Source organism: Pagrus major, chromosome 9 (assembly GCF_040436345.1).
Source record: "Pagrus major chromosome 9, Pma_NU_1.0".
NCBI classification, from domain to species: Eukaryota; Metazoa; Chordata; class Actinopteri; order Spariformes; family Sparidae; genus Pagrus; species Pagrus major.
Genome location: NC_133223.1, coordinates 19,186 through 41,209, shown reverse-complemented (window position 1 = coordinate 41,209; position 22,024 = coordinate 19,186). Strand labels below are relative to the sequence as shown.

Below are 22,024 nucleotides of genomic sequence, written 5' to 3'. Positions count from 1 at the left end.
TATAAAAAATATTGGATTAGATTATGACATAAATGTTTACTTTTTACGAAGAGGTCTGAAGTAGCTAGCAACAGAGGGGAAACAAGATGGCTAATGTGAACAACTCATGCATATCATGTGAAAGAGTAGGTTTTTGTTACCACCGTCAGGTTTTCTGTCTGACGGTGGTGGTGACAAAAACCTCCAACATGGTCCTCAACAGAGGCTAGAATATAATTGTTGATCTGTAATGTTTCATTAACCTCTTTTATATTTTTATTTATGTAATTCCCCCTATATTTCTTCAATATCGTCCAACCCTAGGGGATGAGGTGTGCCTTCCTTCTCTCTCAATTCGGCTTACGTCATTTGGGATGCACATAGTGCACCTACTACCTACGTACATAGCACATAGTATACAATATCCCTTGTAGGCTATGCATCTCTAATGACTAAAGCCAAATGAAAATGGCATGACAACATTTAACCAAATCTAACATTCACTGTAATTGTTATGTGCTTTATTTCTCACTGCGCATGTGCAAGTTACAGGTTTGTTCTGGGGGAGGAATGCGGAAGTCTGTCATTGTTATTGGTGTGCTGAGGTTGCAGTAAAGTCATGAAAACCTACAGTTGTCGTCATAGTTATTGAGCCAACATTGGTAGTAGAGGATGGCCGCTGGTAATTATAAAGTTCCGCCAGCGTTTGATGAGAAGAAATCTTACGAAAGCTGGAAAAATGAGGTCGAAATCTGGAGACTGGTTAGTGACTTGGATAAGAAGAAGCAGGCCCTGACGGTTGCCTTGTCGCTAATGGGAAGAGCGAGGGACAGCACGCTGGAAGTAGCCGCAGAGGATTTGAACATAATGGATAATGGAATGACTACACTTCTGAAAAAACTGGACTCTGTGTTTTTGAAAGAGGAAAAGGACCGCCAATACGAGGCCTACACGGAGTTTGACCGGATAACGAAAGACAATGGCGTTTCAATAGTGGATTACATTGTTGAGTTTGAACGGAGGTACAACAGAATTCACCAGTTCAAAATGGAGCTCCCGGATGCAATGTTAGCATTCAAGCTGCTAGACACTGCGGGACTGAATGTTAAAGATAAACAGTTGGCGCTTACCGCTTGTCCACGCCTCACGTGTGACAACATGAAGGCCGCATTGAAGAGGATTTTTGGCGATACTACGTCACAGAGGGGCGCTGATGCACTGCAGGTGAGCGGAGATGCAACTGACGCTGCCTACTACACAAAGATTACCGGCAGAAGAGAAAGTAGGTCAAATATGCAACGTCAAACAGCTGTTCAAGGTACCAATCCGCTTGACAGATACGGCAGGAGAACGAGATGTGCAGTCTGCCAAAGCATATATCACTGGGCAAAGGACTGCCCCCACAAAAATGAACATGCTAAACTGACAGAAGATGAAAGACAAACAGAGTTTGAAGAATGCAACATTACTTTATTGTCTAAAGACACATTGTCTAACACAGAGATTTTCATGTTGGAGTCTTTGGGATCTGCTGTGATTGACACGAAAAATGGCTTGATCATTATGTCAGTCAACTAACACAGGATGAGTTACTTAAAATGAAAAAAGTGCAAGACCATTCAAGTTTGGTGATGGGAGAATTGTCCATTCCACAAAGAAAGTGAAAATCCCAGCTGTGATAACACAGACTAGATGTCAAATTGAGACAGAAGTTGTCCCAGCCGATATCCCTTTGCTTTTAAGCAAAACGTCACTGAAAAGAGCAGGTACAGTTTTAGACATTGAGAATGACAAAGCCATTATTTTCAAGCAACCTGTGAAACTTGAACTGACATCGTCAGGACATTATTGTGTGAACTTGAGGGATGAGAGTTCCCCAGATGGAAGTGACATCCAAAATGAAGATGACATCCTAATTGTGACAGAAAACATGACAAAACAGGAAAAACTAAAAATTCTATTGAAACTGCACAAGCAGTTTGGACATGCCTCAGTTGACAGACTGAAAAAACTACTGACCTGCTCAGGTAATACTGATGAGGAGTGCACCACAATCCTGAAGGATATTGTAAAGAACTGTGAGACATGCATTAGATACAGTAAACCAAAGCCAAAGCCAGCAGTAGGTTTACCCATGGCCTCAACCTACAATGAAACTGTAGCTATGGACTTACATGAGCTAGAGCCAGGAGTGTGGTATCTGCATGCCATTGACCACTTCACACAATTCAGTGCAGGGAGCATTATAACCACCAAGAAACCCAAAGAGATAGTGAAGCACTTTATTCACTGCTGGATAAGTGTTCATGGTCCTCCACGCAGACTGTTCACTGACAATGGGGGTGAATTTAATAATGAGGAAATGAGGGACATGGCTGAAAACTTTGAAGTGAAAACGACTGCAGCTTATAGTCCATGGAGCAACGGTCTATTAGAAAGGCATAATCAAACTCTCACTGAAATCCTGTTGAAAGTAAAGAGAGACAACGGATGTGATTGGAAGACAGCCCTAGACTGGGCCCTGATGGCAAAAAAACTCTATGCACAATGTACATGGCTACAGTCCCTACCAGCTAGTGTTCGGGCAGAACCCAAATCTGCCGTCAGTTCTCACTGATAAGCTCCCAGCTCTAGAAGGGACTAGCATGGCTACTTGGATGGCCCAACACATCTCAGCACTACATGCTACAAGGAGAGCATTCACAGAAACAGAATGCTCTGAGAGGATACGAAGAGCCCTTCTTAAACAAGTGCGACCCACTGATGACAGATATGAAACGGAGGATAAGGTTTACTACAAACGGGTGGATTCTACAGAGTGGAAAGGTCCAGGTGTGGTCATCGGCCAAGATGGTGTGGTGATATTTGTTCGCCATGGAGGCACTTATGTTCGTGTACTTCAATCCAGACTTCGAAAGGTTGATGGCTCGCAAGATATGCTGAGAGAAAGAGATAATCAGTTGATGGGAACTGAAAATGCCACATTACCAGAAACTGGACTCTATAAAAATAAGACTGACAATGAAAGTGAGGAAGAGGCACCCTCAAATGATGAAGATGCTGAGGATAACAATGAGCCCCCTCACACATCAACACACTCAAATACTACTTGTGAAGGACTTAAGCTGAAAACTGGACAAGTAGTTACATACACAGACAGTGGAAGTGACCAAGTACACACTGGAAAAATCCTTAGCCAGGCAGGAAAGGCCACTGGAACGCACAAAAACTGGTACAATTTACAGTACACAGAGCCTGAGGAAATTGCTGGTACAACTGGATCAGTGGACTTAGGACAAGTAGACAATCTTCAACTGGGTCCATCTGAACATGTTGAGTTATGTGCAGACTGCCATAAAGAGGACGTACTGATTGTGAATGATGATGCCTTCATACCTGCCAAACACGCTGAACTCAGCAACTGGAAACAGAACAATGTGTTTGAAGAGGTGAAAGATGAAAGTCTGAAATGCATCTTTACAAGGTGGGTGTGCACACTCAAGGAGACACCAGATGGTGTTGTCCCTAAAGCCAGACTAGTTGCAAGAGGCTTTGAGGAAAAGAACACTGAGGAGCTACCAAAAGATTCAACTACGTGTGCTTCAGAGTCCCTAAAAATGATCATGGCTGTTATATGTCAAAAGAAATGGCAGCTGAACTCCATAGACATTAAAGCAGCCTTTTTGCAAGGTAAAGAGTTAACCCGAGATGTCTACATTCGGCCTCCCCGAGAAGCTCGGAGCAAAGGAACTGTGTGGAAGCTGAAGAAGTGTGTTTATGGCCTGACAGATGCTTCTCTGTACTGGTACAACAGGGTAAAGGACATTATGCAGCAGTCGGGAGGTACTGTTTCAAAAGTTGACCCAGCAGTGTTCTACTGGTTGGATGACTCCTACCATGTGATGGGAGTCCTTGCTTGTCATGTGGATGACTTTATCTGGGGAGGTTCGGAAGAACGTTCTCCATGACAGTCATTTCTCACTTGAAAGCTACTTTTCAAATTGGACGTGAAGAACACAACAGCTTCAGCTACATTGGAATGGAGGTACTCTCTGTAGAGGATGAAATACAGGTGCAACAATGGATGTACATAAAAAATCTCCAACCCATTCATGTGGACCCCACGAGAGCCCCCCCCTAACAGACACTGAATATGATATGCTTAAGTCAAAGATTGGCCAAATATTGCGGGTGGCGAGGCAGAGCAGACCCGACAGAATGTGTGACATATCCATCCTGGCGTCAAGTACAAAGCATGCCACTGTTCAGACTCTGCACTGTGCAAATAAACTGATCAGAAAACTGAAGTCAGAGGAGGTGACTTTGAGGTTTCAGTACTTGGGAAAAGACAGCTCCCTAAAGCTGGTGGTGTTCAGTGATTCATCCATGGGAAATCTTCCAGATGGAGGCACTCAAGGTGGGCACCTGATCATGCTTATGGGAGAGGTTGGAAGATTCTCGCCTATATGCTGGCAGTCAAAAAGGATCAGGAGAGTTGTTCGGAGCACTTTAGCTGGAGAGACTTTGGCACTTGGAGATGGCATCGACAGTGCAGTCTTCCTAGCTACACTGTACTCAGATCACCACAGGTGACTGTACAAGCAACAATTTGCCTATAGTGTGTGTAACTGACAACCACTCTCTTTTGGATGCTGTCAAATCCACCAAATCAGTCACAGAGAAAAGACTCCGACTAGAGATCAGCAGTGTCAAGGAACTCATCCACTCTGGGACTATTCAGCAGATCATGTGGTCAGCAACTAAGGAGCAGCTTGCTGACTGTTTGACCAAGAAGGGGGCATCTGCACTCGTTTTGCTGAGGGCTCTCAGCGAAGGTGTATGGCAGCTTAAAAGCTAAATGGACTAAACAACAAAGTTTTTTTTACTGTTCTACTTTGGTTATTAAAGCTGAAACTTTAAACCTGGCTATCTGTTAAGAACACTAAAAAAGGAGAAAAATAAATATTTTCTTTGCACTGTTTTTCTTTAAAGAGAAAAGGGGAGTTTGTTATGTGCTTTATTTCTCACTGCGCATGTGCAAGTTACAGGTTTGTTCTGGGGGAGGAATGCGGAAGTCTTTCGTTGTTATTGGTGTGCTGAGGTTGCAGTAAAGTCATGAAAACCTACAGTTGTCGTCGTAGTTATTGAGCCAACAGTAATTCCCCCCAATTTCATAGTCATTACGCTCAACTTTGACTTTATGTATTTTAGGAAGTTATGGCTAGGCAGCAGCTATCTGTGGAGGAGAGAAGGAGAAGAAACAGGGAATATCAAAAGAAGCGTAGAGAGAAAACACACAGTGATGCAGAGTTAAAGGAGGAATACCTCAGAACGGAAAGGCAAAGATGGAAGAAGAGGGTGAAGGAAGGGAAGATAAAAAATATCAATGACTTGAATGAAAGGGAAAAGAGAAGTCAGAGAAAGGCTTGGAAACATAGTCAACAAGTATCAAGAGAACGTAAGAGAAAGGGCTCAGATCACCCAGAAACTCCCCCAGACAGTCCAGCGGATCATGCCATACACGAGCCAGCTCGGAGTAGGCAGGCTATAGCAGGAGAAAGGGAAAGAAAGAAAACAGGAGCGAGATACTCTAGAGAGATGAAAGCTATTAGAAATAAACTTCAAGAGGTAACAAAGGATAGGAACAGAATGAAAAAGTGTTGGGTACGAGAACAAGCTTGGAATAAAAAAAAAACAAGAATCACCATGAAAAAAAACAGAGCAGCTGCTGCGGGGAAGCCAACTCAAAAACCCCTCCATCAAGAAAACTCTGCTGTTCCACAACACACTCATTCATGAATTGAAACAAAACAAGTCTGCCCACAAGAACAAGAACTTGACTCTGTCAGGCAAGGTTCTCATATAACACACTGCGGAAGAGGAGGCCTACTGACAAAAAACCTACATACATTCAAGCAATTACTCAGAAGGTTCAGGATTTTCTACCATAATGCAGCACGAATGACAACTGACAAACAGGACACAATCACACGCAAGAAAATAAAGCATCAGAGAATCATTCTGACTAGGGCTGGGGCGACATGTCGACGTCATCGATTACGTCGACGCAAAAAATACGTCGACACAAAAACTGTACGTCGATGCGTTGTCCGACCAAAACAAAAAATGGCGGCAGCGAGTAGCAGCAGCAGCAACGCCAGTGAGTCAGCTGATGCTGAACTCGGCAAAAAAAGAACACGTATTTCGAAGGTATGGGACTATTTTACAGTAAAAGGGAGCGACTCTGTTGTTTGTCAGCTTTGTAAAATGGAAATGGCCTATCATAAAAGCACGACGGCTATGCATCAACACCTCAAAAGGCGGCATCCAGGAGCAGCTTGTGCAGATGACCCCTAACCCTAACACCGTAAGTTTTCAACTTTTTTTTCTTTTCTTGTTTGTTTTGTTGTACATATTATATTACGCAATGAGTCGTCACATTTTAATACCGTATTTAAACATCATAATGTACCCTGTCATTCATCCAAACACCCCCACGTACACATGCAGGCACACCCACCCACACACCTCAAACTCAAAACTGATATAAGCTGCTCTCTGTTTTGTTGGTTTTTATTTCTGATTTTTGTTTGTTTTGTTTTTGTTTGTTTTTCTGTCTGCCTGCTTTGTTTTGCACTGTATTAGTCCTGTACTACATTGATTGTTTTGTAATTTCTTTTTTGTAATTTTCATTTTGTAATTGGTCACTGTCATGCCGTGACAGCTCAACTACACACATAGGATTTGATTACTTGCTGATTTAAACGATGGCAATAGACAGTATGATTAGGATATATTAAAATCCTCTTATTATTATTATTATTAGGGCCCGAGCAGTGAAACTGCGAGGACCCTATTGTAATTGTAATGATTATTATTATTATTATTATTATTATTATTATTATTATTATTATTTTCCTTTGTCCGTAATGATCGCATTTTTCACTGCCTGAACATACCCCAAAAGTCACCAAACTTGGAATATAGATCAGACCTGGCGAAAAATTTTATAATCTGTTGTCGTTCAGAATTTTCACCACTAGGTGGCGCTACAATCAAGGAAAGTGTGTTTTGGCTAATAACTCCCATATACTTTGTCGCACATTCAAAAACCTTATATCCACCCGTTCTGTGAATTCTGCTGAATCTCCTGATATAGGCCACGCCCATTTCTGCCTACCATTTTTTTCGCTAGCTCGCCAAATGTCGTAAACCTACTTTTTCGAACTCCTCCCAGGCAATTTCACCCATTTGCGCCAAACGTTGCACACAGCATCTGTGGATGCTCCTGACAAAAAGTTATTAAAAGAATTTTGCTATTCCAAACAATACTCAAGTTATTAAATAACTACTTCCTGCAGATTTCGTTCCAAACAGGAAGTGTTGCATATCTCCACATTGGTTTGTCCGAATGACGTGAAACTCAGGATACTACTTCCACATGAGCCCCTTAGGCTCTGTGCAAAATCTTGGCCCATGACCACTAGGTGGCGCTATTTAAATTCAAGTATTTTATATCTCGACATTGGTTGGTCGGATTAACACAAAACTTGGTATACTCATAGCCAATGCCCTCCTGAGGATAGCTGACAAAGGGGTTACCGATCTGACACTAGGTGGCGCTCTGGTGGCAGTTTCATTTTATAATTGGCACTGTGCCCACACCATAACACTTATGGATATGAAACTGATTGGGGTGGTATAGACTGGCATCTGTAACTCACACACCAAAAATCACCAGCAGGTGGCGCTATTATCAAGAAAAAACGTTTTTTGCTAATTACTCCCACATAATATGGTGCACATCGTTAAACATTATATCTATGTGTTCCCTGAATACAGCCGAACCGTGTGATGTAGGCCACGCCCACGTTCGCACTGAATTTCCATTTGCAAATTCGCCAAATGTCGCAAACCTACTTTTTCGAACTCCTCCCAGGCAATTTTTCCAATTTGCACCAAACTTTGCACACAGCATCTGTGGACTCTCCTGACAAAAAGTTATTAAAAGAATTGTGATAGTCTAAAGAACGACCAAAATATAAAACAACAATTTCCTGCACGTTGTGGTAAACCACACAGTCTTGCATATCTTCATGAAATACAGTCCGATTAACACAAAACTTTTTTGATTTGTCTTCCATGCCCACATGAGGGTTCGTGCCAAATTCGGTGCATATCCACCAATAGGTGGCGCTTTTATTGCTAAATGACTAAAGAACATCTTGACTGCCTTCACTTTTGATTGCTAATTCAAGCTTTCTCCAACAGACGGCAGTGCTGCCTTCCTCATGGATACAAACCTGTCTTTAAGGGTCTGCAGTGTCACGCAGTGTAGTTGTCTCATTATTTGTTCTTCATGTAGATTGCAGGGAGTTGTTCCAACTTCAGCATACATTATATACTACGTGCAGGAGCAGCCTACCCAAACACGGTCAGTTAAAACATGCGAGCACAATAATGGGACAATGGGACTGGGTAAGCAGCATGCCCCGACAGCTGCAGACCCCGACGCGCGTGGACTGCGAGGGCCCGTTCATCGCTGCTTGCAGCTTTAATTTTTATTATTATTTATATATAATTAATATTTTTTTAATTATTTTTATTAATCTGTGTGCTGTGTGTGTGATTTATGTTTTCAGGAATAAGCAGAAAAGTGTGGAGGACTACTTTCAGAAGAAAAAAACAACCCCCTGCACCCCCCAGGAGGCTGCTGTACTGACTGAGAGCGTCCTATCTATGATTGTGAAAGACATGAGGCCGCTTGCTATGGTTGAGAGCGAGGGATTCAAAGAAATGCTGACCACTTTTCAATCAGGTTACACTCTGCCCTCTAGGCGCCATTTTACAAGTATGATGGAGAGAAAGTATGAAACTTCAGTGGAGAAACTAAGGAACGAACTAAAAAAGGCCACATCCAAAATTTCCCTTACCACTGATGCTTGGACTAGTCTGGTCACAGAGGCCTACTTAGGAGTAACTTGTCATTTCATTGATGACAATTGGGATCTTGTCTCCTTCAATTTAACAACACTACCAATTGAAGAGCGACACACTGCAGAAAACATTGCCTCCTGGGTGGAGAAGGTGGCAGAAAAATTCAACATTTCCTTGCATAACGTCCTCGCCATTGTGCATTAAAATGCAAGTAACATAGTCGCAGCTCTCCGCATCCTCGAAGAGAAGTTTGGAGTGGCATTGTAGGAACTTGTGCCATCGCCTCTGCATTAAATTGAGGCCCTGTTTTTGTTGTTAATAGGGATGCTCCGATCAGGGTTTTTTGCCCCCGATACGAGTCCGAGTCCTTTGATTTTTGAGTATCTGCCGATACCGAGTCCCGATCCGATACTCTTATAATACATTTAAAAAATTAAAAAGATCGAAGAAAACTATTCAAGGTGTCCCTTATTTTTTATTATATTTTACCACCCCTCGATATCCCAAATTTACATATCTGACAGTTTGCAACTGCATCGTTCTCGTCACTCACTTTAAAATACTTCCACACAGCAGACATGGTGCGCCACAACTCGCCACTCCGCTTCAAAACAAACTGGCGTGCTGGTCTTCTGCGCATGCGCATGTCGTAAACGGTGGTAGTAAATACTCATTTTATTTTTTTTATTTTGAATCACCAATAGCCCATATATCAACAATCTAATACAAATAATGACTAAATAAATATATATAAAACCGATCTCTGATCGGGTCGTAACGTCCGAGTCCCGATCGAGTCTTCAGTGGCGTGATCGGCCCCGATTTCCGAGTCACGTGATCGGATCGGTACAACCCTAGTTGTTAACCCTTTTCATCTGGATGAAGAAGATTTACAGGAAGGAGGCGTCTTCCAGGCTGACCATCTTATCTCCTGGCAGAGAGGATAGTGTTCTCCTGGACCATAAAGACTTCAAATGAGGACAGTTTTAATTAATTTACAACCCAAAGCCTGTGGATGAACTTTCTCTCCCATTTCTGAACTCTCTGTCTCTTACTTCTGATCCACAAACACACTCTCCAGAGTGGACATCAGACACCTTCTGCTGAGTTGTTCTATGTGATACTCCCGTCTGTAATTTACGACATATGCCTGGTATCCTTATCTGGTCAAATTCCATTCAAATGGCCTCTGTATTCTTCCAGATTTCAGACCATTTCTAATTAACCATTAAGTCAGTATCTCACAATCTTATTTCTAACATATTAAGAATCAGTAAGAGAAGCTCATAAAACTGATCTTTCTCCCGTTTCTCTACGATTAAGATTGACTGAAATCAAATTTTAATGTTTAATCTGTACTGTGTTCGGTGGAACCACAGCACCTCCTGATGGTGAGTCCTGATACAGTTGGACGAGAAATATTCTGTTTAATATGTTCATGGTTATAACCAGTAAATGACTCTGATATGTCTTTGTTTTAACAAGTATTAAGCTGAATATGTATAATTAATGTTTAATCACGTCATAATCCTTTTCATGATAGACAAAGTACATCTATTGAGCCATGGTGAGAATCTGTGAGAAGGTGAAGCACTGTTTTGTAACGTTTAAATCTTGGAGACAAAAGCCGGTAAGCCCCGCCTAGACACGCCTCGATTTGCGAATAATAAAACGGAGAGATCACGTCTCTCGAGTCAGTTTACAGTTCAGTTTTATTTTCAGTTTTTAGTTCAGTTTTAATTTTTGTTTAAGTTTTTCTTTTGTAACTTATTTTGAAACTCTTTACTTTACTTTGAAACACGCTCCAAGACAGCGATCTCAACAGAAGTGCTCATGCGTTGATTTTTCTCATTTTATATTTTTCGCAGTATTGATTAGCTTCTTTTATTAAGTTTGTACCAGAACGAAGTTCTGTTTTAATTTGTTTTATACCGTTAAGTATCGTAACCCGCTTTTGAAGAAGTGAACTTAATTTAGATTACCTTGCATTAACTAACAACGGAAGATCCGCCTGATCAACGTATCATCCTCAGTTATTTTATTCAAGAAGTTAAATCTAGTTTACAAAGTCAGAGCCTGAGAACCACTCGAAGAAACGAAGAAGAACATCTTTATCACAATCATCATCACGACACAGCAACTTGCTGTGTCCGAGACCGTGCAAGCGGTTTCCAACGAAAGACAGACTCTTTAACAAGCCCCCAGCGCTCGCTAGCGGTACCATCCCGCTGGGCATTGAGCCAAGATCTGCACCGGATCGGTACGGGACCAGCTGCCCTCTTCCTAAGACAACGGACCGAGGTGCCCAACCGACTGATACCGGACGAGCTGACCCCCGGCCATCGGACCGGGACTGCCAGCTAGAGCTGCAAATCACCCGAAGGAATCCGCCGCCGCGGCCCCGCAACTCGGCTGTGAAAGTAGGCTCTCCATCACTCACAACAGCTGGATTCACACATGATACATGAGATGGTGTATATGGCTCTGATTCTGATCTTTTAGCTTAAGAGAAATTCGGTTAGGGTCTCGTTAGTATTAAAATTACTACCGTAATATTTAAATGCTTCAACCTAACCCATGATCTCACCATCAGCCTATATTCCACTAATAACCCATTACTTAGTTATTTCACATTTCCTGTTACCTGTGTTATTCATTTAAATTGCCATTTCATTTATTTAACCTGAATTATTTAGTCAATAAACATATTTAACCGTATGTCGTTGTCTGTGCAGGTTTGTTTTTAATGTGGAGAACCGATGGATATGTGTAGAATTCACTTCTTCATATATGAGATGAATAAATTGATCTGAAATTGATTAAAATTGATACAAGTTAAACTTGTCCAGTCGAATTTGATTAATTACCTCCGGATTATTCAAATAGACAAAATAACGGAGGTGGTGCCCCATTAACGAGTGTTTATTATTAGTGTATCTCCTACAGCATCTTATCGGTGTGCTGGGCATACACTGCAGCTAGTTGTACACCATGCAATGAAGGACCCCATGATTGATAAGGCACTATCAGCTGCACGGGGCCTCGTGAAGCACATCAGGAAAAGTGAGCCAGCTAGCACCAAACTTAAGCAGAAACAAAAACAAATGGGCACAGCTGAGCACAAACTAATCCGAGATGTAGCTGTCAGATGGAATAGTTCATACTATATGGTTGAACGTCTGTTAGAACAGCGATGGCCAGTGGTTGCGACGCTGTCAGATCCAGAAGTCACACACCGTGGGAAACATTACCTTGATCTGAAAAATGATCAGTGGATTCTTCTGGATGAACTGAAGGAGGTGCTCAAGCCATATGAGCAAGCTACTGTTTTTCTTAGTGGACAATCTTATGTCACAGCTTCTGTGCAAGTCCCTCACCAAAGAAGAGGTCTGTGTTGGACACTTTGTTGGGCACAGATTCTGAGGAGGAAGACAGCAACGAAGTCATGGATCAGGATGAGGATGGGGACAATGAGACCGTGAGGAAAAAAGTACTGTTGTATTTTGGGGAAACGCCTATCGCAAGGGACAATGACCCCCTTAAATGGTGGAAGGATAACACAACAAGATTCCCCACACTGGCTGCTTTAGCCAAATCGTATTTGGCTGTACCTGCCACATCAACGCCATCTGAAAGGCTTTTTTCAGTTGCTGGAAACATTGTCACCAAAAAAAGGGCGAGCCTGACTGCTGAGCATGTTGAAATGTTAACATTCCTCCACTCCAATGCATGACTACATCATGTCTTGAATTAAACACACACACACACACACACACTGAGTATTCTTAAGGGAAAAGTGGCAGAGTGTATGTTAAGAGCACTTTTTTGCAGAAAGCAAAGTAAATGTTATATTTTGTTGGTTCAAGAAGGACACCACTGCTGCTGCTGTTTATATTTTATTTATTTATTGTTAACATTTGTTTGTTTGCACAACAGTTTTACTTATTACTTATTACTTATTTTTTGTTAAATGCTATCTCTGGCATCAGATTGCACTACTGTATTCATTACTTGAATTTTATTTTGGAATCGTTAGATTAATCGATGCATCGAAAAAATATTTGCTAGATTAATCGATTACAAAATTAATCGTTTTGCCCAGCCCTAATTCTGACTGATACAGTATTGAACCGCCAAAAGGAGTTCACCAAGAAGGAACCAAGAGTGAAGCTCAGTTATTCATCCTTCTGTGCCTTACGTCCATTCTATGTCACAGCACCAAGACCGTTGGATCGTAAGACACACCAATGTCAGTACCATGAGAATGCTAAGCTGATGCTTGAAGTCCTAAGAGAAAATGGTGTTGTCAAGTCTAGCAAACTGGAGGATAGTTTTGAACTTGTCTGCTGTTCACAGACAAGCGAGGCATGTCTTCTGTGCTCCTGCACCCGGTGTCTCCACAAACATACACTTCCCACACCACAGCAAGACCAGACCAATGTTGAATGGCAGCAATGGGAAGGAATTCAGGATCAAACAGCAGTTCAACACAAGACTTGCGATGCACAGTGGCACGCTGGGAGAGCTTCTCCAACGATATAAAGACAAACTGAAGACAGAAACAACAACACACGTGTGCTCAGTTCAGAACCAGACCAGAGAGTACAGGAGCATGATCGAGAAGTGCAATGATAGCACAGTAATTGTGCACGTGGACTTTTCTGAGGTGTGGAAGTGCAAGTATAGTTCTGAGGTACAGTCATGCCATTTTGGTCAGAACCTCCCACAGCTCAACCTGCACACTGGCATGTACTATACAAAAGAACAGAAGACAGGCTTTTTCACAGTATCAGAATCCAAGCGACAAGATGCGTCTGCCATTTGGACTCACATGGAACCAGTCCTGCCCAGCAAGCAATACAAGAACAAGAAGAACTTTTTTCTCCTCTGCAGTGTCCCTCCAACTCTAGGTTTCAAGAGAACAACCTGGAACACCTCACATGGGAAGGGAGCCCCAGACGGCATTGGAGGAGCTGTGAAAAGGACTGCAGACAGCCTTATACTGCAGGGGAATGACATTGTGAATCTTCCATGAGATGGTTGGCAGAAGCCGCTGCAGCACTAAGCTCTATATCATTACTGAAGCTGACATGCAGCCATATGACGCACTCCTTTCTCAATCACTAAAACCTGTACCTGCAACAAGGAAACTCCATCAGGTCACACCAACACACCGAAACGACTCTGAGATCGATTGCAGATCACTGTCCTGTTTCTGCAGTGAGCCACAGATGTGCGAGTGTTTCAGCACAACAATATTCCAGGTGACTGCCAACACACCCAGAGTACAGGTTGAGGATGATGGTCCTATACCAATGCAAAAGAGGAAGGGTCCTTTGGCAATGTTGATGGAGAAAACGGAACAGGAGGAAAGTGAGCAGGAGGAAATGGAACGGGAGGAAAGTGAGCAAGAGCCAACGGAGCAAGAACAACTGACCAAAAGTGGTCCTGACGGGACTGTGACAGATCTATCTGCTGATGTAGTTCATTGCGGAGATTGGCTTGCGGTCATTTATGACCAGAACTGGTGGTTAGCAAAGGCTGTCACTGTGGACTCATCATCAAGATGTGGAAGTGGAGTTTTTCCACCCTCATGGGCCCAACACACGATTCTATCCAAAAGGAGGTGGAAAGGATATGTGCTTCACCATTTGACCATATTCTGGTCAAACTTGAGGAACTGTCATCACCAGGTCGTGTAAGCAGGACGAGGGAGATATACAACCTGTCTGCTGAAGTCATGGATTTCATAGAGGAGAAACATATACACCATATACTTCCTGATAAAGCTAAATGAGTGGTGGAGTGATGTAAAACAGTCAGGGAATACTCACAGGAGGTCACGAATTATTATTATTTTTGTGTCAGATGTGTTTTGTGGTATTTACACAGAATGCTTTCTGTAATTTGAAACATTTCAGTTTATGGAAAAGAGACTGTAAGACGTAGTTATTCATTTATCTGTTCTTCACGTCCAATATACAGTTTATAGTCTAGTTTACAGAAGAATATGATCTATATTATTTTATGAGTGGGGGGCACTACATGACAGTTAAATATGAGGTCAGTGATGAATTCTATCTTATTGCTACTGGTAATGATTTCTTTTTTACTTATGATGATTATTAAGGGGTACTTTTATTAATGATAGCCTATTGCTAATTGAACATGTTTCTTATTGACTGTTTGCCACAGTGCTCACAATTGTTATTTGTTATCTGTTCTTCATGTCCAATATACAGTTTACAGAAGAATATAATGTATTATTTTATGAGTAGGGGACACTAGATGACAGTTTAAGATGATGTCAGTGATGCATTGTACATTATTCCTACTGGTAATGACTATTTTTTACTATGATGATTTGATATTTGATGATATGTAAGTAAACGTTGTATGATGTTAGATCTTTTAAAAAGGAGTACACGTGAAACAGTATAAAAAATGAACAAAAGTGAATATTCAACATTTAACAGCATATGTGTACTAAGAATGCCAGATAATGATTTAAAAGCTCTAAATACATATTAGACCAAATAAATAAAAATTAATTTGCTTTTTATTGTGTCTGACAGTGTTGACAAAAACAAAGTAATAACTGGAAAAACGCCTATTTTATGAAAAAAATACAAAATGAGGAGGTTGCACCGGTACATTGCTGAACAGCCAAGACCTTGGTCTATAATGATATACCTTCAGATTTTGTAATTTAACTAACTTTTTATTTTCAAAATTAAAACCTGTTTTATCCAAATTCCCAAGAATCATTGAAAGCCACTGGACCATTTCTAGGTTCTGATGGAGTGGGGCGACAAATTAAACCAGAGACCAGGTTCTTTCAAATTAAAGCCGGTACTTTAAAGTAAACAAGAACAATAAACATAACGGTGTTCAGACAGTGTCTAAGGTATCCTGCAGGTATGGGTTAGGGTTGGTATTCACTTTCCCTTTTTTCAGGTTTATTTTCCTAAATAAGAAATATTCTTCCTTAATAATTCATCCAGGTAGGATGATTTAAATTAGAGATTTTGTTATGTTAGACCGGTCTGTGACTAACTATCTCAATTTATGGTAATAGGTTGCACCTATTTTGGTTTCCTTATTTTTCTATTAATTCCATAAGTAGAAAAACCTTTTCACCATTTAAAAGCATCTAAATCCAAATAAAGTGAAACAATATTACACCTTAAATCACAATATTGACAATTATGAAACAGAATGTAAACATGTAACACTTCAGTTCAAGTTCAATAAGTTTAAGTTCAGTTCAGTTATTGTTCCAACTCAGTTCAGTTCAAAAGAAATATCTACAACACTCCTACCTCTCTGGCAGTTTACCAGTAATCCATCCGGCAAATCCTCATTGAAGCGATGAATATGAAGGTGAAGATGAAGATGCCTTTAAGGGATGTAGTCTGTGGGTTTGGCTCGCCATCTTGTGTCCCACGGTCGCGTGCCTACGTGTTGTCTCCCGCACCGAGGAAGAGTGTCTCTCTTTAGTCAAACTTCATTCAGGAGCAAGCAAAAAAAAAAAAACTGACCTGTACAGCAGGCCATAAACAAAATAAATTACTCTGTCCATGCAAATGAAATAGCCTTTTACAGCGAGTTTAAATCATAATGTAATGTACATAATGATGTAATCTTTTTACATGAAATAAAACTCTTTGGTTGATAACCCGCAGACTATTAGCCGCTAAACAGTTTAGCTAAGGCTAGCTCTCTTTGCTAGACCAGTCACTCATTCAAGTGCAAACAAACAGTACAACGAAGCATCAATAAAACGAGCTGAAACTCACCAGAACCGCTGTGGTTTATTCAAACATGGTCCTCATGAAACACCAAGTAGATGGGTATTATTTTCCAGGCGTTAAACCAACTGTCTTTGTAACTATTTCACTCGTTAATTTCTCTGCTTCTCTCCCCTCCCCCCTTCGCTCTCGGCTCAGCTCAGCTCTGGCCGGAGCATGCATAAACACGGGCAACGAGTGCCTTAAAGGGGAAGCGTCATCACATTTCTTAAAGGCATTTTTAAATAATTTCCATTAAATTATTGCCGAATCTGTGTTAAAGCAACACTAGGTAGTTTTTCGACCTTAAAATAATGTTTCTAAACTCAGTTAAGTGGTAGAAAAACGTATTGTTATTATTGTATTGTCTGAGGAGGCGAAGAAAAGAAAAAGAGAAAGTGATAGAACAGAGCCCGGACACAGATAAATACTGGACTAGCTTACACTCGGTGGAACTGAAAGAAGAAATGGGTTTCAAGACTGATGGTGACCTAGCCTAGCCTTGATGCTACTGGATTTGTAAGTCATATATTACATATATACATATTTATTATCTTACCGACTTTTACTTTGAGTTGATTTGTTGTTATGTGGTGTTCATTGGGGCACTATTTGTCCACAGTTTATAACCGTAATAAAGCCGGGAGATAATCTAAAGCTGTCCGTTTCGATAGCTTGCACGTTTTCATGTAGCGACTGTAAACGATGACTAACTTATTAAAACACTATGGACATCTTGTCTCGAAAAGTTGCAGATTCCTTAGTTCATGCAGATAATCAACTTAATTGTTGAACAGTGTGGTCGGGAGATAATGTTAGGCTATTGTTGTTATCGGTAACGTTAGCATGCTACTTACTGTTGTCGTACCGAGTTGGTTGTAGTTATTACACCAAACACAACGTGAACTTGCGATTGTATTCAGTAACTCCCGAAAACATAGTTACATTTTCAGACGTTACTAAACGCATTCATTTCACTCATTCATTTTTTCAGACGATTTCGTGATTCGCCCGTTCCGTCAACAAATTCACGTGTATTCATTTTCCCCAGGGATGCTCATACAGCAACAGTATTTACGACACTGGTAACAGATAATTGCGCTTCTCAACCAGCTGGGGGTAGTAATGAGTCCAAACTACCTAGTGTTAGTTTAAGTGGCTCTTAATGAAATGTATGCATTTAATCCAAAAACATATTGATGCTTCTTAACAAAATAACCATATTTATGCTTTTAAAGTAAATATTTATATTGTATCTATTTTCCTTCTCTGGACTGTGGACCATCTTGGATTACACTGTAATACTGTTGCCGTAAGTGAAGACCAGTCATGTTCTACAAAGTGTTTTACCAAAAGAGTGTGTGCGTTTTTCTTTTTAGAAATATTATATCTGTGTTGGATGAACCTGGTAAGCATTGTATTACCTGTTTCACCCACATATTGCATTCCGCACTGTTTACGCTTTATCAGGTAGACACAGTTTTTTAAATGAACATTGCCATATTTGTGTGTTAGGGTTAAAACATTGTTATTTTGATGATGGCGCACCCAGGGTTGGTGCTGAAAAAATTCTCTGTGCCATTTAAGTCTGGAGTGAGAATGGCTGTGTGCAAATTCAGGGGCTGCAGCCTTCAAGGACGCGGCCTTTGCGGCCCACGGAGGCCGGGTCCTTCGGAGAGACCTTGAAGGCCGCGTCCACCGTTGTTAAATTGGACGGTCCAGCCTTCGGAGTATTTCCTGGTTGCGTCACCAGGTGTTCATGCATTAAAGTCTGTTTTGGTTCAAATCTATCAAACGTGTACATTATTTGTGTGTGTACAATGTGTCAAATCTAAATTGAATTATCAACATTACAAAATAAACATTAACCCATTGGTGATTAACAACTATATTTACCATAGCAGTACCAGCGTCACGTATTTTAACTGAAAGTTAAACTTTGGAGGTTTTATAGTCTCTTGAAGTTTAACATATCTGGCGTTGGATGTTCAAATGAGTACAAACCGAGTATAAACCCATTACTTAAATTTAAATGTCATGTCTGCGCCACTTGATGTCGCCATTTTCTCTTGCTTCCTCTTCTGTTTCGGGACTGAGCAGCGGTGCGCAAAGGATCTTGGGATATGTGAGGCCGCGAAGGATAGTAGCGGTGCGTCCTCCTAAACGAGGGTGGGGAAGGCTGCATTTGTGGGCTGCATATGGAGCAGCCTTCGAATTTGGACAGCCTTCGCGCAGTGTTGTGACGTAATTGGCCTTCAAATGCGCCCTTCGTGGGCTGCAGCCCCTGAATTTGGACACAGCCACAGTGTTTTAATTTTCAGAGTGGCCTTTTATTGTGACCAGCCTAAGGCACACCTGTGCAATATTCATGCTGTCTAATCAGCATCTTCATATGCCACACCTGTGAGGTGGGATGGATTATCTCAGCAAAGGAGAAGTGCTCACTAACACAGATTCAGACAGATTTGTGAACAATATTTGTGGGAAATGGTCTTTTGTGTATATAGAAAATGTTTTAGATCTTTGAGTTCAGCTCATGAAAAACGGGAGCAAAAACAAAAGTGTTGCGTTTATATTTTTGTTCAGTGTATATTGGTATAGAGACTGTCTAAATCCATTGTAAATAAGAATGAGCTTAAAGGGATGGGAATTTGTTTAACCTTTTCTACAAAATCATATGTATCTTTGATATAACCGGCATGCTTCGTCGAGAGCGGATTAAGATGAAAATCAATGAACTCAGCTGTATAGTGGGTTTCACTGCTGCAATCAGACACAATGGGCTTGGCTCCCTGGAGGGATTTCCCCTGGTTTGCTCCACTTAGAAGGGTCCTCGTGGATTTTAGGCAGCATATAAAAAATTCTGCGTCTAGGCTCCCAGGATATATGTTTTTTTGTTTGTTATTGATACATTTTTTACTATATAATGATTGAATAATCTTATCAATAAGTGGTATAGTATCTCTATAAATTGGCTTTTTCAATTTAGAATAATACGTTTTATCATGTAATTGTCTATATCCTTCCCACAGGTATTGTTCCCTATGCATAATAACCACTGCACTGCCTTTATCAGCTGGTTTGATAATATTTTTGTTATTGCTCAATGAAAAGAGTGCTTCAAATTCCCCATTGGTAAGGTTCTGTTTAACCCAGCCAATTTTGTCAATTAAAGCAGTGATTTCAGGAGGCAGGGTTAGGTTTGGGGAAATTGATACCCCCTCCCGAAGGAGAAGGCGGTGCACTCTCCATCCACCCTTGAGACTACCTGTAATCCTGGTCACCCACCTTAATTGGAATATAGGCTATAATGAACTGATTGGTTATTAATAAAACTATAATTACGTTATATGTATGTATATTATTTGCCCCACTTTGACCATCACATGTGCTAAGGCATCATATGCTGAGGCATCATATGCTGCAGCCCGTGTCCTCAGATCTTGAGCATCACATGTGCTGCAAGCCGTAGCGTTTTTCCACAGCCAAATCCTAAGTGTGGCTCTCTGTGCAGTGTCCCTGGGCGGCCACAGGAGGGGGCAAAGACAGCCATGCAGACAGCCAGACTTGCAGGCAGGGTCAAAGGTCAAAGCTCTAGGTATTCAAGGAGTATCTCATTTTTCTTTAGGAGTGGGTTCTAGACTAACAAACTTGTGATCTGTGGTCACTTATCTCCATCTAGTGGACAAAACAAGCCATTGAAGCCACCTTAGGAAGTAACCACCATTAGACTTACACTCAATTAAAAAGCAGTGATTTTGACCTCAAGTCAAATGGAAATGCAATCAATGGAACCCAAAGACTTAGCAGAAGTAAAGTGTTTGTTTCATCTTGGACATTTCCTTTGGTTCTGTAGGCACGTCCAAACTATTCTACAAAGGGCCGAGTGGCTGAAGGTTTTCTTTCCAACCAAGCAGCAGCACAACAGACTTGACTCATTTCATCAGCTGATCTCAGACAGCTGATTGGTCAGACTGTGTGGTCTTGGTTGGAGGAATAACCTGCAGCCACAGGGCCCTTTTTGGAATTGTTTTTGACATGTCTCTGGTAGAATGAAATGCATTCCATGGCACCTGCCCCCCTTTCTCTGTCTTAAGCATTTATTTATTTGTTTTTTTTCTTGTAGCTGCTATATGGCAATAAATTTCTTCATCCTTGTGACAAAGAGCACATCGTCACCTGGCTTTGCACACATGGCACCACGCACTTTGAATTGAGTGTGACTACATATGCACTTTAATAATTGCACAGACCCTTTAAGAGGAGCAACAGCACTTTATTGGAGATTTGCAAAATACATTTTAACACATAGCTTGTTTGCGCATTTGTATGGATACGTTTACCGTATTTATCGAGTGTTGGTCACCATGTTTATTGTCCTTTGTCGGGTCTTGGGTTTGCTGGTGGGTGCTGTGTGGGCCACGCAGCTCCACCTAGAGCAGAGGAACATAGGGTTAAATGTGCATATTAAATGTGTTAATTGCTTAAACAAGGAGCTAAGCTAAGAATGTGTATTGTGTTGCTCAATAAGTATGCATTGAATAAGTCAAGTGTATTGTGTACTCACCAGTCTTTTGTCTTCAGGGTGTGCAGGCAAAAGGCTTCCCCAGGAAACAGACACCGCTTTTATAGTTTTGGGGGCAACCAAGTGTAAATTGGTGTGGGGGTGGTGGATGTGTGTATTGTATTTTAGTAAATGTAATATGAAGTGGATATGTGTATTTTCTTTGTTAGTGGAGGTAAATGAGGGTGTGTATTAAGGTTACCGATTATGTGGTGTAAATACAGGAATAAAAATGGGGGGTTAAACATGTTGGTAGGCAGTGGATCCCAGTGGATGGAATCTTCCAGGGTCATTAGCTGTGACACCCTATAAATAGGTGCCATTTTGACAACCTGTGTGACGTGGGTCTGATGTGTCTATGTTGTTTGCTGAAATGGATGAATAAAGAACTACCTCTGTGACCCACCTCAAGCCTGCCTGTGGATCATTCTTTGCTGTACCTTCAGCCGTAATTGTGTTCCTTCTCACAATCCTCATGCCTGGTGATACAATTATCCCATATATCATTATGGAACGTTTCACATGCAGTGCACATTTTATGTATGCCCTTTTCCCGCAGTAGCAATGTTTAAAGCCTTTGTTTCTCAAATGAGTTTAAGAAAAGACAGTGCCTTTGTGTTTTTTTACTTTTTTTGTAACCCTTTCTATGTCAATCTAATGTTAACAAGAGAGGCAGGCAGGCAGACTCATTTCTTGAATTTCCCTCGGGATAAATAAAGTATCTATCTATCTAGACAGACGCTTAGTCCTAGAC

The 22,024-nt window shown here is 41.2% G+C and overlaps 1 long non-coding RNA gene across 1 annotated transcript in view; it reads right to left on the bottom strand.

The window, feature by feature from the left end:
• Positions 1-16,818, bottom strand: part of LOC141001938 (uncharacterized) — a 28,306-nt gene extending 11,488 nt beyond the window's left edge. The window contains exons 1-2 of the long non-coding RNA XR_012179615.1: positions 16,716-16,818; positions 16,239-16,457 (exon numbers count right to left, since the gene is read on the bottom strand). This is a non-coding gene — a long non-coding RNA (uncharacterized lncRNA). The remainder of the gene's footprint in view (positions 1-16,238; positions 16,458-16,715) is intronic.
• Positions 16,819-22,024: the final 5,206 nt, after the last annotated feature.